At 37.7% G+C, this 18620-nt stretch overlaps 1 protein-coding gene across 6 annotated transcripts in view; it reads right to left on the bottom strand.

Annotated features, from left to right (window-relative positions):
• Positions 1–1606: 1606 nt before the first annotated feature.
• The window catches only part of LOC131674061 (protein roadkill-like), a 55229-nt gene continuing 38215 nt past the window's right edge, over positions 1607–18620 (bottom strand). The window contains exons 1-3 of one of the 6 annotated variants that reach the window (XR_009302778.1): positions 14849–15114; positions 2320–2396; positions 1607–1856 (exon numbers count right to left, since the gene is read on the bottom strand). The gene's annotated coding sequence lies outside the window, so the exon portion shown is untranslated. Of the gene's footprint in view, positions 1953–2319; positions 2400–14848; positions 15115–18620 lie in introns of those variants that run through there. The other 5 variants (XR_009302779.1, XR_009302776.1, XR_009302777.1 and 2 more) reach the window with 5 other exon arrangements.

Consider the following 18620-nt stretch of genomic DNA (forward strand, 5'->3'; position numbering starts at 1 on the left):
TTACAATGTTATCAAGACTTTTCTTCGTCTTAACGCAACTTTATGTTATTCATGCCAAGACACAATAGCGCAACGCTCTCGCAATTAATCCCCTTTTGTGTATTATAATTCATTCGCGAAGCTCTCTCTTTTCATATAGATTAATAAAGAAAATATTCGCCCTCGCGAAAAGTCGAGAGACTTCGCCATTCAGCTAAGAGGCTTATTGTCGTAGGCGTAAAAGCGGCTTTTCGTGTACATATATATACATATAAAAGTAAATGTTAATATCAAAGTAGACGTCTTCCCTTCTTCAGACGTCAGTTTCTTCCGTTTCTTATCGCACTCGTTGCACGTGTGCGTACGTGTATAGCGTTGGTTAAAATTGATTCTCGAACTGTTTACTTTGGCTTTGAATCTTCCCAAGGTGCCGAGTCAATACCGCGTCGATACCGTGACCATCGGTAGGTTTTTACCTCCACGGGGATCTCTATGTGGAATCCTCCAAACGACGCGTGGAATTTTGATGTAAAAATAGAGCTAATCGAAAAATAACCGCCGGCAGTTATCTCTCTCCGCTCTATAAAAATAAATTTTATCGAGGCTCTCTAGAGCAGTAAGTAGGTTTATCTCGCTAAAACGGAACTCCCGTTTTATTATCGTTCGTTTTGTTTTGACATGCTCGGCTCGACTTTTTCGATTAACTCTAAAGTGGCTTGAGCGGCCTGTGATTAATTTTTTCACTTTCTCCATGCATTGACGATTCACAGAAACACAAGAAATAATCCAGCTTTCTACGTATGGAAACTTATTGGCCAATCGATATTCTAAGGGATTACTTAATCAAGGAGAGAAAAATGTGCATTTCTCTCGACAGATACAAGAGCTGCGCGCATCGTTACTCGTGCTTGCAAGCAATCATATCCTGCCTGAAATGGAAATCTTCACAATTTCAATCAAAACCCACTCGACGGATGGTGTATAAACGCCGCACGCGGCTAAGCAACCTTCCCATAAATTTTCCACCCTCCGCGATGCTCTCCCTTCCTTTCAAATGCGCACCAAAGCGTAATGCAAACAAATCAATTATCTCGGGAGCGGCGCATGTCATCCAGGTGCGTTAGGAAATCGAGCGGTAACGTACTTATGCACGTACCTTATCGGCGCGCGCTCCCGCTCTGTTATCTTCCTCAAAGAGAAAAAGGAAATGAACGCGAGGGTGGCGGTGAGAGCATCGGAGGGATCAGCCAAATTAGTCGGACAATCAAATTTATCTTCCTCTCTCTCTCTCTCTCTCTCTCTCTCTCTTATATACAGCATTTTTTATATATTTTCTAGGTAATCGGTATTGAAACGGTATCATATATATCCAAGAAGAAGATAATAATAATGAACTAACATAAGAAATTTATGATAAAAATTAGCCAAAGATTCGATGAAGCTTTAAAAAATATCGTTCAAAACTTGAAAAACCAAATGAATGTTACAATGAAACGCTATAATATGCTACAGCAAGACGATGATAACGGAGCGAGAAATTGGTATCGATAAAAATGAGTAGCATGTTCGTTAAAGCTTCATAAAAGATTGCTTATATCTTTTAAAAATACGAGAAATCTTACCGTCTAACTCCAATCTCCGCGTACCTGCCTCTTGGCCTATTGGTCGAGTTCGCAGCAGCAGCCTCGGCTTGATTACCATTGGGGCTAGTATAAAGAGTGAGTATCTCACTGTTTATATTAGTGATGATCGGCGGGAGCATCGTGCCTCTTCTTTTTTGTTTATATCCTCTTGTACTGAGTCAACCGATGCGCAAATCCAGTCACACTCATCGCGTCCTCGAAGGGCTTCGCTTTCTTTCTTTCTTCTTCTGTTTGCTGCGACGAGAGAGAAAGAATCCATTAAAGATTACTACGCCAACGAGCGTCCTTCTCTTATCTCCCTGTTGCGCGCATTGCAGTTTTATTCTGCGGCTGGAAAAAAAGAGACTCGTATCTTCTTCTTTTCTTTTTTTCGTTGTTTCGTTTCCAGAGATAAGAAGATTGTTGGATTAAAGGGGGTTTACGACTGTACCGCGGAATTGCCTGTTTTGCGTTTAAAATCACCGTTAGCTTCTCCGAATGCGGCCTTCGCGCGCGCTCCATGCCAAATTGACGTTTGCGGACTTTAATGAATCGCAGAAGGTAAGCTTTCGTTGGGAACGAAATATAATGTCAGTTTTTATATTCAAATAAGAAAATTAAATGTTTGATCTCGCCTCTTTTACGTGTGCGTATCTCCCGTCGGTGAGCGCACAGCAACGCAAACAAGCCGAAAATGGATTCTTTCGTTTTAGCTTACTTCCGTGGAAAAGCCCAGCGCTGGTGTCTCCTTCGCTTCTGCGCAACCCCGTTTACCGCTCCACCGTGGTGACTCGTCTGCTGAAAAAGAGAGAAAATCGCCGGGATAAGTCTTGATGAACACAAGAGGCAGACGTAAAGTCGCGCGCGCGCGCTTTTGTGTGTATTCTCAGTGGCAGGCACCGGAAATTCGCGTTTACCGCGAGCGCACAAAGCTTTTCGCGAGCGAGCTAGCATTTCAAAGTACTTTCGCGTTCTGTTGTTTGTTTGCTCGTTTGGATTGCAGAGGGCTGCGCGCATAGCTGCTGCTGTCTTTGTGAAATAATTTACGTGGTTTTCGGCGCGCGATCGCTCGATTTCCCGTACGCAGAAATGTGGAAATTGCCTCAGAGAAACGCCACTTCGTACGTTATTTGCCGTAGATACAGTTTTCAGATAAAATAAATCGCAGACGCGCAACAACAGTTAATTACCGACTCTCGATGCGCCAATTTGTAAACAACGAGAGCGTTAAAACGCAGATCCTGCGACGCTTTTTCTCTCTCTCTCGAGCGATTGCTTTGTTCCTCATTTCTCTCGAAGTTAATTAGCGGTCGAGAGGCGTGCGACTCCCCCCAGGCTTTGTGTGAAAGATGGAGAACTAAAGTCGCGTGGCGCGTTGAAATGCACAACGCCAAGATTCGATTCTGGTTTTTGTCTCCCTTGAGAATTGCGCGAAAGTGATGCTCACCGGAGCGAATCACGAGTCGGCACGTTCGTCTTATCGTCAGAGATGAGGACGCCTGGAATTGATAACGATTTATGCTGACTGGTCAAGGCATCTTATATGAGTGGCGAGGGTGCCAGTGAAAGAGAATTTCGGGAGAATGAGCAATTATTAGGAATAATTTGTTTTAGATTAAGATCGTTCGTTCGATGAATTGTTTTTCATTAAAAAGAAAAATTTATGGAAACTATACGAAATTCCTGTATTTTTCCAAACCAACCGTGATACATCTATCCGAAGCAATTTATTCTCAACATCTATATAAAATTCGTCAACCTCGCATTAATAAGCTTCCGTATCACCGAACGGCAAATAAAAAACAAATAGCACTTTGCTTTTCAATTCCCTGTAGCTGCTATAAATACACCATCAAAGTGCCATTTTTCATTTTTGTTATAATTAAGAGCTTCGCGTGAGAGAGTATCTACAAGCGAAACACAGACTTTGAAATAAGAGATCTATTTTCGACCAGAAGACTACGCGCACCATGTGGCCGTAGATCCAAGAATATATATTTTCGCACATCTAACTAGATTTAAAGAACGCACGCGCGTGCACAGCTGATATGACGGCGACTAATCAACAAAAATTTATCGATGCGCTTTCTAAATAATTTTGTGTCTGTATGAGTCACTCATTCATTGGAAGTTTCGCGCGGAGGCCATTAACCGATGTCATCCTAATTCAACGCGACATTTCACTCTTATTTTCCGCATACGTTTGCATTTGTAAAGAGGATAACTCGTCTCTTGTTTCGTGTGTGGTATATAAAAACGAAATATCATACGTTATGATTTTTTTTCGCATGGTCTTGAATATTAATGGAGCGTATTTATATGTTAAAATTTACGGGCAAAAATACAATTTATATTTTTTACATAATCGCTTTATCCGCTTCTAAAATGTTTTTTTCTTTGTCTGACATAATACTGAGACAGTGAAATAATGTGGTACTTTATAACGAGGCAAGCTTCGACTTTATCATAATAATTTTCGCAAGTCAGCACATTCCTTCGACACTTAATGCGAGCAAACTACCGGCGGCGCGCTAAATTGAGCATCTGCGCAAACTCATTAATACGAAAGTAATTAAACAAGTTTTCTTTCTCGTTTAAGCCAACATCCTGTGCAATCGTTCCAATTAATAGTACTTTCTTTAACGACTCGACGAAATTGACTTTACTTCAGTAAGGCCATGAGCAGATTTTCCGAATGTATCTCCGAAAGCACAATTCAACAGCGAGCACAGGAGTAAAAGGTCGCAAGTGGGACATCGGAGCATCACACTGCGGTTCCGTGATAAAATAGCGCTTGGCGTTGCGGCGGATAAATGACCGGCGCGACGCGATGACTCGCTCCCGCGAGAGATTTGGGATCAAGGCCACAACAGCTATTCGTAAATCAATTTGAATCTCGCACGCCCTTCGTAGGGGAGAAATGGATTTCGAGGATTGATTCTTCTTTTTTTGTGTTTTTTGTTTATTTCCGCGGCCTTTTTTGATTGTGCAAGTGTTAATGGTTGTGGGGAGAATGAATTATTCCGTTGTTTTGGTTTTGTCCCGTGGGATCACGAAGATGACTCGATGGCTTTGAGGAGTATTACATCATGAGTCCTTTTGAATAACTGCTGAAGCGCATTTAGTTTTTTTTATATGGAAATCTATTTGACTTTCTTAGAGTCGTCTGTATTCGACAAGAAGATTTTCCATAATAGAGAATAAAATAACAATCCTACAAATAAGCAAAATCTTGAAAGTACTGGAGCAAAAAATAAAAAAACACATTTTTCTTAATTTTATGCGAGAAAAATTCTTAAATTGAGAACGAAATTTTTTATTTAAAAAAATCTTATTTTAATTCAATAAATTTTAGATATGAGAAATTTGATATTATGAAATTTACCACAATCCGTAGAAAATAATTACTACACAAAACATAGTAATCGTGGCGTACACTGATTGCGGTAAAAATTGCTATCAAAAATAATATAATTTTAATGATAAAAGTTTAGTATATAAGTTTAATAATAAGTTTAGTAATGCCTATACAATTCATCAATACATTCATCACCTATACATATACATATATTTTGCGTATCACATTTATTTATGAATTCTCAAGTTATTATTGATGAATTTCAATTATTATTATTTATGAATTTCAATTTAATTATTTATTTATGAATTTACTTATTTATGAATTTCAATTTAATCTTTTACACGTAATGCGTAACCGCTATCTACACGCGCGCCTGAAACTTATTGGTTCAGTACAATATGCACTTGCTACTACACACACGCACTTCAAATTCGATCCTAGCGGATCTCGTGGAATCTTTGATAAATTAACACGGTGTCGATTCCCAATCAGGTGCAAAAATTTGACATCGAGAGTCCTTTACGACTTGTCTTCTTCATGCCCATTTGCAATATCGATTTTGTCGACAAATAAGGAATTTCGTAAAAAGTCCTGGACAAGTAATCGAAACAATTAACAATAATCGTAAGTATTCGGAATCTTCCCAAATATGTTTCAAATTTGAATTTTTTTTTTTGAGAATATAATATTTTGAATATGTTATACTTTTATTATCGTTGTTACGCGTTAATTTATTTGCCAGATTTGAATCTCAAGTGTCGTAAAAGTTTTTGCTGGCGAGATTCATTTTGAAACATATTTGAGAAGATTTCGAATACTTACGAATATTATTAATTATTTCGATTACTTGTTCAGAATTTTTACAAAGTCTCTTTGTCGACAAAATCGAATTGCAGGTGGACATGAAGAATACAAGTCGAAAAGGACTCTCGAATTTTTACACCTAGCCGAAAATCGACACCATGCCAATTTTGTAAGATTCCACGAGGTCCAATCCACGCCAAGTGTACAATGTAAACCTTGTATAATAATTTTTACTCAGTGCTCTAATATTATATTATTACATATTTTGATAATTATTGCAGCATGATACTTTCTACTATTTGTTACAATGAACTTTTCAATATTGTCATATAAACAGTATTGTAGTCCTAATAAAAATTAACAAATTGGGTCGTTATCCTGCAAAATATAAAAGAAGTTTCCGATTATTTATTGTTGAAACTAAAAACGTTGAAGATTGAGAACGCGGTACAAAAAATGTTTTGTGGTAAAGTTTAATAATTATTATAATGGCACGAGTATATCTCACGATTACTGTGTTTAGTAGTAAATGTTATTGCAACTATAGCGCATTTTGTTATGTCATTCAATCCTTACTGGATTTTAACAAGAACCAATAAAGTAGAAACTCCATTAGAGACCGAATTAAATACAACGTCACCAACGCACTTCCACAATCATCACATCTAATGCACCTTATTATACTCTCGGCTCGCTCCCTCTTCCAAAAAGAATGCCATCCACCCCACAAACGAACGAACGCACTAGTACGTATACGTTATCAGAGCGCGGCAGCAGTTGATCAATTCATTTAGGGTATGCGCGCTTACGTGGTCACTGAATCGATAAAACCGAATTTACCTTTATTCATCAGCACCCCTCCGAGCATTAAGTACATTTCCTTTTGCCGCCAAGGGGATTAACGAAGCACGCGGAAATTTTTTGGCTTGAGCACGCGAGAAGGGTGATGTTTAAATAGCTACGAAGGATTCTTCGAGATGCGCATTTGATTCGCGATTACTGACTGGAAGGGAAAAAAAAGGGTTGTGACGCGGAAAAAAGTTTGAAGGGCTTGTTAAGCAGTTGGCAAAAGTTTTTGTAATGTAAGATTTGACTTGATTTGAGCTGATTGTTCGTTTTCATTGCCGTCGATTGCTCGACCGTTCTCGAGATTGAAAGAGGATGAATATTTATTGGCTCGTATATTTTAGCTTCGATCAAAGCTGATTATTATCTCGAAATTTTATTTACAAAATTAATAATAGGAGAACATGTTTTCTGTGTGTCACTTTTAAGGTAATCTCGAAGTTGGTAGCTGCGTCAGTTCGTGCACTGTCATTAAGTCATTAGCGTTACAATTCGTTGTGTTTCGCTTCTCTCCATCTTGGACTCAATAAACTTTATTTCTTCCAATTTGCCCACGGTTATATGGAGCACAACCTGTTATAATTGAAAAAGCCTCGTCAATTATATCTTTTTTTCGAGCTTGAGCCCTTTTTATTTACTGTATAATATTCATACAACTTGTATAATTATTAAAGGAAAATATCAAATTATACGAGTATAAGTGAAATATAAAAAATTAAAAATAAAGATTTCAATTTCAGACTGTAAATGACTTTTCATTCTACATTATTTATTATCTTGTTGCGGCAAAGTGAAAAACTTTGATAAAACTACCACGAAATAAATGTAAGCTCGTAATAGCTACTAATTACACGCCGACATGTGGTAATATAGAAGGTCCTTTTCTCGAAATTAAAATTCACCTCAAGGAGGGAGGAGAGAGAAGCTCGTTGCTGAAAAATTTAATCTCCATAGTAGCACCACCGAGGGATGTATATACATATTTTTCATCCAGGGATAATTTATGCATGAAAAGGTCGCGCATTAAAAAAAAAAGATCAAGACACAGACGAGAGAGAGAAAAAAGAACTACAGACGTGTGGGTGAACAAAAGGCCACAAGCTTTTCGCACGAGTGGATAGGCAGAGAGAAAGTTTAAAGGGAACTACCGACGTCGCGTCGGCGTCGTCGTCGCGAAAAGGGGACCGACGTGAAATTAGATTTCTCAAATTCCACTGTCGATCGGACCGAACCCACAGATCTCTTTTTTTTTTCTTTTTATTTCTCGATATGTACCGGCAGTTCCTCCTCTCTTACGAGTTTTTTTTCTATTCGAGTAATACACCGAGCTTCTTTGTGATAATGGGGTGACGCGAGTGTCGCTTCTGTGTTTGCCGACATGCCTTACTCGAGTAAAGAACTTAGTTATACTTGTAAGCGTTAGACGCAATTCAATGGTATGTTGCGGTCGAGTTTGAATATGGATGAGATGCTAAGAAAGTCTGTTTTTAATGACCGATTTGTTGAACCGATTAATTGTTTATTCGATATACAAACATTTATAAAATATTAATATATAGATTAAAATACAGTGATTAATTATAATTGCTGCTATGCAAAAGCTTTTTGAAAGTTTTGCATTTCTTAAAAAGATTTCTTAAAATAAAAAAAAAGGTTTTTCTTAAATATATTATTGACCATTGTTGACTATAATTTCTTTAACTACAGTTAATCGAAATTTTTTCAATGACATATTTTTTATTTGAGATCTTGTTTTGTTAAAAATCAAAATTCAATGAAAACTATATTACGTTGAGTGTAGAATGAAATGAAAACGACGTGTCAATCGTTCACACAAACCTCCACGAATTACTTTAAAGTGACGCATGCTCACATAAAAAAACATGTTCGTTTACTCACGTACATCAAAGTGTATCATTGTCTTCCCCATACACACCCAATTAAATTATTTGTGCATTGAAACAATACTCACGACAACTCATTCGCGAGCCTAACAATTTTGCGATTTTTTACAACAAGCAGCTTGCCGTTAGATTCCGCACACGCGACGCAACAAAGAAGGCGGGCGCAATATTGTTTTTATCCTCGGCATTCGGGCGCGACTTTTTTTTTCCTCTTCCGCGATCTCGTAATATCAGCATGACTATATTCTACGCTTTGCCCACGTGTGCGCGCGACAGGTAAACGTATACGCGACGTGTTTTCACTTTTTTTTTATTCTTTCGCTTTTGTTTCCAAGCTGCGCATTGCATTATGTAGCACTTATTGCTTTTCTGTTTCTTCGCTATTGGGGCAATCGGCGATGCTTTTGCTTCCGATTCATGATTTTTATTATTAAAGGATTTTTATAATTTCCGTGTACGTATCGTGTGAATTAATTGAAGATGCAACATAACATTTTTTATTTTGAAACTAAATGGTGTTATTTTAAGAAGATTGTTATCCGAATCGATTAGAACGGAAGTTGTTTAATATTGAAAACTATATTGAATAAAGAAATTTATCCTTCAAAATATAAAAGAAGTTTTTGATTGTTTGTTACTCAAATTCTTTTGTGGCAAAGTTTCTAATTGACTCTGCTTTTTTCATCAGCAGTATAATTTCAGTTTGTATAAAGCAAAAAATAACAGATAATCAAAACAACATCAAAAGCAGAGAAACTTTCGGAAAGCCACGCAGTTGTCGATATATTCGCAAAAGAAAAAGTTATTATCAACTTGTCGCGCGCAGAACGAGGCGAGCCAAAAACTTTTACCGACGTCATAGCTTTCAATTCCCATATAGCAGAGGCAGCAGCTGAGACGTGCAATTTCCTCGGAAATGGCCGGCTTGGCTCCGAAAAAACTCGTTCATCAATATTCATGAAATATATCTAGTGCATAACGCCAAAATGATAGCATAACATCTCGAGAACGTTCTGACAATAATCAAGGAACCCTCTTCGTAACCTATGTTTTGCATATTGCTATCCATTTTTCAAATGATTTACAAGACATTATAAAAGAAAATGCTCTTTACATTCCCGACAGTCAGGATTCTCAGTTCCTGAAATCAACAAACAGATATCGACAGTTTTGAGAAAATATTTTATTTTAAATGGATTTTCTAAATTAATACAACTATAGTTCTTTCAAAAATAAATTTCAAATGCCAATGTTAAAACTCTTTATTTATTCGTTATTATCGTGAGAACATTCTAATAAAATAATCTTTATAAAGTAATAAATTTTTTTCCACAAATTAAGAATATATATTTCTTATTTAAAAATCACTTTTGAGCTTCTCAATTTAAAAAACGCGCAGATATTGCATTGATTAGTATTCCGTTTTGATGAACAAATTTTTCTTATTTTAAGATTTTTTTTCGTATACATCATTATAAATCAAAAATAAGCTCTCTACATAGCTTACCAGATTTAATTAACAATTCTCTTCGGTTTTTTGTTGTCGCCAACTCGTTTTATATATCGCCGGTGCAAAAGCCACATCGTTCGATTATATTTTTCCGTAAATTCGGTATCGAAGGGCGAACTCTATTTGCGCAAACGAGACACTTTACGCCTTTTTCTGACGAACATTTTTTTTGTGTGGGCTTGAGTGTGCTTTGGTTGATTGAGCACCTTTTCTTTTTTACTTTCGCACGGTGATTGAAACTAGATAACTAGATTGAGTTCATTAAAATTCTCGACGAGCTTTATTTTTTCATCGTAATGATGTAATTGCAATTTAATACCGGAGTAAATTACGCTGCTTACTGGGAATGTTAATCGAGCCGTATAAAAAGTTTTATTTTTATAATTGACAGCAAAATTTTTATAAACGCGGTAAACTTCTTTTTTAATGGAGACACGGAATTGAGTGTTAATTAAAAGGCATCGATTCGCACGTAAAGTCGGATAATCGAAATCTTTTTATACTAAGAAAAAGTTGTCGCTGGTCATTGCACCCGCCACATAAATGTATCTGATGACACATAAAGTATTCTGCGACGACTTTCGTAGATTGTCACGTCACTCGATTCTTTCTCGAAAGCGCCTAAACGAAAAAAAAAAATTAATATGAAGCAACGCTCGAACTCACCCACAAATCTTTTTCTATTTCGATCCTCGTCTTCTTCTGCTGCGACATTGACCCCAATCCTATCATTCGAATTCCAACCGCAACAGTAACAAATGCACTGGCAAATTGTAAATCATCGCTCGGGACAATAGGTCGCGAGTTTAAAAAGGAACGGAAATGAGATCGTGAGTTAAATCATCTATAACGACTCGCACAGCATCCCGCGCCTTTTCTTTCCCAAGGCACGCAGTCGAGATTGCATCACTTTAACCGACGCGCGACACTGACCGGAAACCGTCCGTAAGTACAAAAAAAAGAGCACGCGATATGACTTCCGCTGCCTTAGAATTTTTCTATGTTCTACTGCAGAGCGAAAGAAATTTCACATGCCCGTTCGTAGTCAAAGCTGCGTGATAAATTAATTTGACTTTCTTTTTCATTGATTTAGTTATTATCTCAAATGCCGTTATGAAGTTAGTCTTCTATTGGCGAGTAGAACTATCTCTTCCAGAAGTTGTTAAAAATTTGATAAAACATGCCCAACGAGCACCAACATTTTACACGTAAGTAACTCTCAATACATAAGGATCCCCTCTATACGATCATTTTTACGCTGACTATTCACAAGCGCGATTGCAGATGCAACACAAACTGCTGGCAGACGATAAAACGACTTGATTATACATGCAGTGAAAAATAATTGGCTTTGCGCACACTCACTGTGCATTTCTCACAGAAAAGATAGCGCGAAAGAACTCGTTCCACGCAAATGATTCGAAAGATTTTTCCCGAATGCCAGCAAAGTTTTTCGTGACGCGGTGTCTGGAGTATTTGAAATGAAGTTGTAATTTCGGTTTTAATTCAGCTGGTATTATCAAAGCCCGTGGCACGTTCGCTGAATAAAAAAAGGGCTTTTTACTTCTGGGATGTCGTGCGTAGGTTTTTTCTTCTCGAGCGCTCAGATATTCTCGAGAGAGAGAGAGAGAGGTTCGTTCAAGGTCGAGCGAGCCGTCAATCCGAGAGTGAGGCCACTTTTTTATTATAGCGTTTGGTGTTTTGTCGTTCAACCAGCTTGCGTAAATATATATAGATATATTCCGACCGGATACCCATCACTATAATAACGAGAACATCATAAAAATTATCCGACAACGTTGTCGGATTAAGATATGGCTCTATTACGAAACTTTTTATGGACTTTCTATTAACGCATTTCGTATGCAGTAAAAATTAGACTTTAGTAATCAGTTTCGCACGCACGCGTACGCATTTTTTTCGAAGACGAATACACATGCTGCGCAAGAATCTTCAATTTACGCTCTAATTGCTCGCTAATTTAATATAATATGTATGCGGCAATGAACTATTTTCTCGTTCTATTTAATACTTTACTTTACGAACAAATGAATTGCCAGCCGAGCATTGTGTGTTTAGAAGAATGAAGCAGCGAAAGTTAAATAATGATTTTCCAACGAAAACCCCGTTGAACAAAACTTTCGCGTGGGCGTGCGCAAATTGTCGGTTCGAATTTCAATGCACTCGCGTGCGTTGCGTTTTCTTTTATACATACCAGCCGACCCCCTTCCCCCCAGCCCAAAAAAAAAAGAAAGAAAAAAAGAGAAGCGTTCGCTGCGAAGCTTTAAACGGGATTCGCGCGTGCACGGACTTGTCGAAGACGAATACGGCTTTTTTTCGGTCCTTCGGAGGTTTGTGTTGCACATGTGGCGCGTGACGAATGTTCGAAACCTGCAGATTCGGTCTCTTTTTTTTCGGCCAAATATCGTTGCTTCCGGTTATAAATAGATCTCCATGTGCGAGCCGAGTTTCCAAGTTTGTTTTAATGGAAAGCGAGACGACCGATCGCTTCCGATCAATTGTCCGAGTCAGCACGTGCGTCGGGAAATCCTTTTGTTCGTGTCTGTATTTTTTTTTTTTCCTTTCGTTTATCTTCGCGTGCGAAATTGCGCTCGGGATATTTATTTTGACGAGGCCCACTGCGCCACGCTGCCGTTCCGAGAAATTTATTACGAGCATACACGTAAAGTCGGAGAGAGGAGTGCGGCTTCGCGCGTTCGGAAATAATTGTTTGCGCGCGAATCGACTACCGTTTGTCGCGGAGCTCCGCGAGCGCGGCAAAATTAACGATCCGCCGGCCGGTCGTCAAAAACAATCCCGAGTTATTTATCGATTCGGCCTTCTTCAAATCGATCGCGCGCGCGCGCGCGCGGAAACACTTTCGACGCGGGACACTCGAAAGATCCGTAAATGGAAGCATTCGACCGCGCTTAATTTATTCCGTCACGTATATAATGCCGCTATCTCATACATGCAACGATTCGCATCAGTAACAATAAATAACCGTCTCTTTCGCGCCGCGAAAGAAAAGTATCAATTTGGATTGTACTCACCCCCCCCCCCCCCCTTAATGGAAACAACTTTCGATACGGTGTGTATACTTTTCGAACGTCACGTTTAAAATACAGCAGACGGGGGAAGCGAACAACTTTGCCGAATTTGTTACGCACATAGCTTCGCATTTCTTACGTCTTTTTTGGCGAGCTAAAACAGTCGACGGGTGTGCCGACACCTTTCGATCACTAATATAAATGTTGTGATTACAAAGCTTTGTCCCATTGTGTAGTTACATGAAAGACAATAACTTTACGTCTAACCCAAATTGTGGACTTTTGCCACGCAGCAGCCCCTTCTATTATCGGGCTTTCCCGACAAGGTCGCAAACCACTTCTTTTTTATTTTTAATCGTATCTCAACAAATCGAAATTCCCATGCTCCGCGCGCGAATTCGAAACGTCGATAATACATCCTTAACAAACCGTAAAGCTGTCACGCGAGAACCTCTTTAAAATTGCAGTGATTTTCCTTCTCAAACATTAATCTCGCAAAGGTCGTCTCCCTCCTTACACGGCAGCGTGCTTTTAAAACGTAGAAAAGGAGCAATCGAGTAAGAGGAGAGAAAGCAATGTCTCGATGTGTTTTATGTGTCGGGTTCTCCCTCCTGCATATATACTCGCGTTCGATAAAACTTTTTTCCCTTCTACGCTCGCGAGCGCGAAAATATGCAAAAGCTCCACATGGCCGCATAAAGACGCGTTTGTTCGACGCACGGATGCTGCGTGCGCATACGCGCAAGTGCGCCTTGTATTACTTGTAAGTATGCTTTTTATTATCGCGTATAGCTTTTACTACGCAACGCTAGATTTTGCCCGCGAGAATTCCGATTCAATTGAAACTGATGCGTCGTTTGGCTCCGATCTCAATTCTCAAGCTAGTCCCTTGGAAAAAATGTGTGCGCACATTTTGGCTGACCAAGGGGCTTGTTACGAGTATGAAAAGCGCGTAACGTCCATTTTCAAATGAGCTGTCTTACGCGTTCGCACATCAGCACAGACATTTTAGTTTTATCCTTGAATCGCAGACACAATGCACTCGCACTCATCAAGATTCTCCGGGCAGCTTGCGAGGCGCAAATTGCTCAGCGACGTCTTATGGAAAAATATACGTATTCGCCACTGCGAGCAACGCTCGATCGGAACGCGGTCGTTCGTTCCGGGTGCATCGACACGACACGCGAAAAGCCATCAAAGTTATATACGGACCGAGTTCTAAACCAGCTGGCACCTGTGTGCCGTATAGGCCTGCTGCATCGCTCAAACAAACATATACAGCGAGAGACAGCAGTCGATTTCCGTTTCGCTTATTTATTCAAGCGTATACACGCAGCAGTTGCAGCTATACGCGGGATGTTTCTTTTTTCTTTGCGATGCCTTTCCAATGGCACCTAAGTAGAAGTAGTCGCTTACACCGGATTGCTAAACAACCGCAGTAGCAGCAGGCTTGTCTTTCAACCAGGTCGGATTATAAAAGATGAGTCGCGATACTTTCCAAGTTGCTTGACAACCGACAATTTCCACGGAGGTAAGAGCGAAGCATTAGACCAGAGAGATACACCGTTAATTCGCCACCGATGCAAGTTTCTCTCTTATCTTCGTAGTAATATAATCGGAGTTGCATTTCCAATCCGTGCGGATGGAATTAAAATCATTGCGCAACTCTCGGAGATTTATCAGGTGCGGTCTGTGTGTACTTACGATACGAGTTGAAGTTTGTTGAACCTCGACAAACAATACATTATCGTTCCTTTTTTGTTTTGACTCACCGTATTGAGTTGAGATCCGGAAGTCGCGGCATCTCTCTCTCCGCGATAAATACGTGTGTATGTGTGTGTGTAAGCCTTCGATTAGCCGTGGCGCGTTGCCATGGAGTGGCGCCGGCACTACATGCACAAAAACACGGAAAGCTTGCTGCTCTCTACTGTGCACGATGAATCACAACGGGCGGACGATTGAAAGAGAACGAGAGAGGAATAGACAGCACGCACTCGCGCACAGCATGGCTACGTCGTCATCGACGCTCACGAGGATACTGTCGACCGAGCGCGGCGAGCGGCAATAAGAATCGCGACGAGCCGGCCGCTCACTCTATGCTTGCCTGTATGCTCCCCTCTCTCTTCTCTTCATTCTCTTTCTCGTCAGTTTGAATCGCCAGCGCATGCGCTTGTTGCACATATGCGGTACATGTGCGTGAAGCGACGACTGCAAGACTGCAACGGTGTATACTGTTTCATTCTAAAAAATGAATTTTACGTTAAATTTAATAAAAACTATTAATTATATCTTTTAGATAAACATTGATCTGTCTTAACAGAAATTTGTTTCAAAGATAAAGCCGAACCATTCGAGTAACAGTTCTGCATTCGCGTGCGAGCAATGCGTGAGTGTGAGTGTTAGACGAGTTTGCATGAACGCTGCAAGAAGTGGCAGCACATACTATGTGCTTGTCCCGTTCAGAACATGCAATCCTGCTTAAGAACAAGTGCATATCTTGAGTCATTTGTCAACGGACAAAGCAAATGAAATAAGTATATAAAGTTATCTCGTGATTTAAAACTTCGTTCTTTGTTCAAATGAAGTCTCATTTTTCACTAGATCTATAGATAAAATCTCAAACGGAGGTCAACAACGAACTCCATAGATTCAGTCATTCAACGTTATTTTGCATTTGTTGTCGCTACTACACGAGAATGTCCTAGCACTCAATCAATCTATACATCATGGAACTACCATAAGTGGTTATCATCTTTAACGATGCAATTTTTATTTTTTACATCGCTTTTTCATTTCATTTTCTTTATATCTTATTATTACATTTAATTGTAAACCACCGTTTGTGATTATACATTTAAGTAACTTTTAAATTGTTTTGGTTTGTCTTTTCAATTACGTAGTGAGTCGCAACGATACTTGATCCTTACGTTTCGTTCTTTGCTGTTTGAGCTTATAAACAATAGTTAACTTTTATTTTTAGAATTTGTGTCTTAGATGTAGTCTAGCCGTTTTTTAAACTTTACAATTGTGGAACATAATAAATTGTTCTCTACATGAATGATCAATTTTTTATTTAACTTGAGAAGGTAGCATTTTCAATTTATTAAATAACAAGCCATAATTTACTGTATTGAATATTTAGTTTCTTAAATATTTTATTGTCAATTAAGAATGTTGTTTTGATTAGTTTATATTTTACTTGCTTCTTTCATTTCAATTATATTTAACAAAATGTTTTCAATACCAGATGAGCAAAAATCTGTTGCTTCTGATAAGCAAAAGGCATCTCAGAATATTTGCAATAAGAATTATAAAGTAGTAAACGATCAATTGAGTTATTATAAAGTAGTAAACGATTAATCACTTTTAGACCTTCCTGTATTTGATCAGGAAACTGCCTCCAATCTATTGACCCTTTACAACAAGGTACAAACACATCTTCACATCCTTAAAAGATATGATATAAATCCTGGTGATGGAATTGTTGTACGCATCATCGAACGATGCTTGCCCTCAACAACTCTTGTTAAGTGGCTAGATGAATCAACTTATGATAGATTTCCTCAATTACAAGAGCTTTTCACATTCTTGTGAAATACTATTATCAAGTTAGAGTATTTCGAATATTCTTCAGCAAGTCCCAAAAACAATCGAAAGAGAGCAGCAGAAACTATCTTACAATCTTGCAGCAAAATTTGTAAAACCAGTATTAATTCTCTCATTATAACTTTATCTTCATCTTCAAAGCCATTTACTTCTCCTTCTTTGTGTCCTAAGTGTAAAGAAGAATATAGGTTCTTTCAATGCCCTTCTATTAATGCTTTGGGACATCATGAAAAATGGAAATTTGTAAATCCCAAGAAGATTTGTCATAATTGTCTATGGTTTCATTCAAATCCTTCAAAGGATCAAAATGCTAAATTAGGGACAGTCTCGATGTAACAAAGCTTCAACGTTTATAGCTTTCCAGTCATCATTTTGATATTCTTCATATGCATCTATGGTATTTTTATTGGACTTCTAAAGGATAACTATGGCTATTATTAAGGTACAAATCAAAAGAGGAAATTTTACTCAGCATTGTCACAAACATTATTGGATTGGCTAATTTAATCATAGAAACATAACAGTTTAATTTAAAATTTTTTTTAAATTGCAACATTCTTGAACCAGATAAACTTGTTTAGTTAGCATATGAGCACTTTACAATTTATCTTCTGCTTCAAAACAATGTATAAAATGCACTATTCATTCAATATACAACAATTTTTAATAGCAAGTAAACTTATTTATTCTTTTGAAATTTGTTTATGGTGTGTCTAATATTGATTTGTGATCTCATCAATATTCTCCCATATATAATTTATAAATCCATAGTTTCATTTGCGGAAAGTGGTTGATATTCCACTATATTCTATAACATGTTCGTTTGGTTTGGGTGATTCCAGGCGATTGAGAAATAGTAATTTTTCTACATAGGTAACATTATAAAATATAACTAAACACTTTTAGTAATCTAAACACGTTTATATGAAGAATGTATGCTTTCAGTTTAAGACATCCGACTTTTTACTTACCAGTTTTTAATGAAGTTTTGACAGAATTTTTTAACCAAATGGCACAAGGAGTATCTCCATCAATTGCAGATTCTTCAAAAATAATTCTCTGTGAAATAAAATTTGGATCTGTAGTAACTTTCGTACACAATGTAACTCACTATTTAACCTTTTAAGTGGCGACAGTTTTCTAATTTTCCGTGCCGAAAGTGGTAGCCACAAATCGACAACATCGTTCAAGCTATCCCAGTCAAGATCAAGAGCGGAATATTTAAGCGTAAAATATCACTTTTTTTGTCCTTCCGATCAATGCGATTTAAATTTATTTTTTATACATAATTTGTTGTTATGTTCGTTAGATCTTTTAAATTCCATCGAGCTTAATTAATTATTAGAAACAATTAATTTTAATCATAGTGGTTATCTCTCCAAAAGAAACTTACTTTGGAGGGATTGTCTGCTCAATAATCGTTTAATTTTCATGTATTAAAGATTATCGTTTCCATTAATTTTGTAAGTAGGTTTCCATTCTAGAATATAATTAGTTACATATATGATAATTATGTTCCATTAGTTATGTATCTCATTATCTATTTTTTATTCTGTTGTTAACATAATTTTCTCCATTGCAATACTTCAATTCAATCTTATTCTACAGTTTGCGCTGGCAGTATATTATAACGTACATATATGAATGAGTGTAGCTCGAGTTTAATAAACACTGCAAGAAGTGGCGATCAATTGGATGTAATTAACCTGTGCAATTGAAGTGTATAAACTTAATAATTTTTAATAAATAATATAATTCTCGTTACAGTTTGTAGTGCGTACGATGTCATTTTTAGTTATTTTATTCTTTAAGCTTTTTTTTCTTTTAAATCAATCTTTGAATTCAATAAATCTAGATTGTTTTATGCCTTTCATGGCTTTTTCCTGTAATCAGTGTATTTATTAATTTAGACCTTATCTCATTAAACTTTAATAATAA

The sequence above is a fragment of the Phymastichus coffea genome, unplaced genomic scaffold (assembly GCF_024137745.1).
Source record: "Phymastichus coffea isolate CEN01 unplaced genomic scaffold, Cenicafe_Pcof_1.1 PCOF00210, whole genome shotgun sequence".
NCBI classification, from domain to species: domain Eukaryota; kingdom Metazoa; phylum Arthropoda; class Insecta; order Hymenoptera; family Eulophidae; genus Phymastichus; species Phymastichus coffea.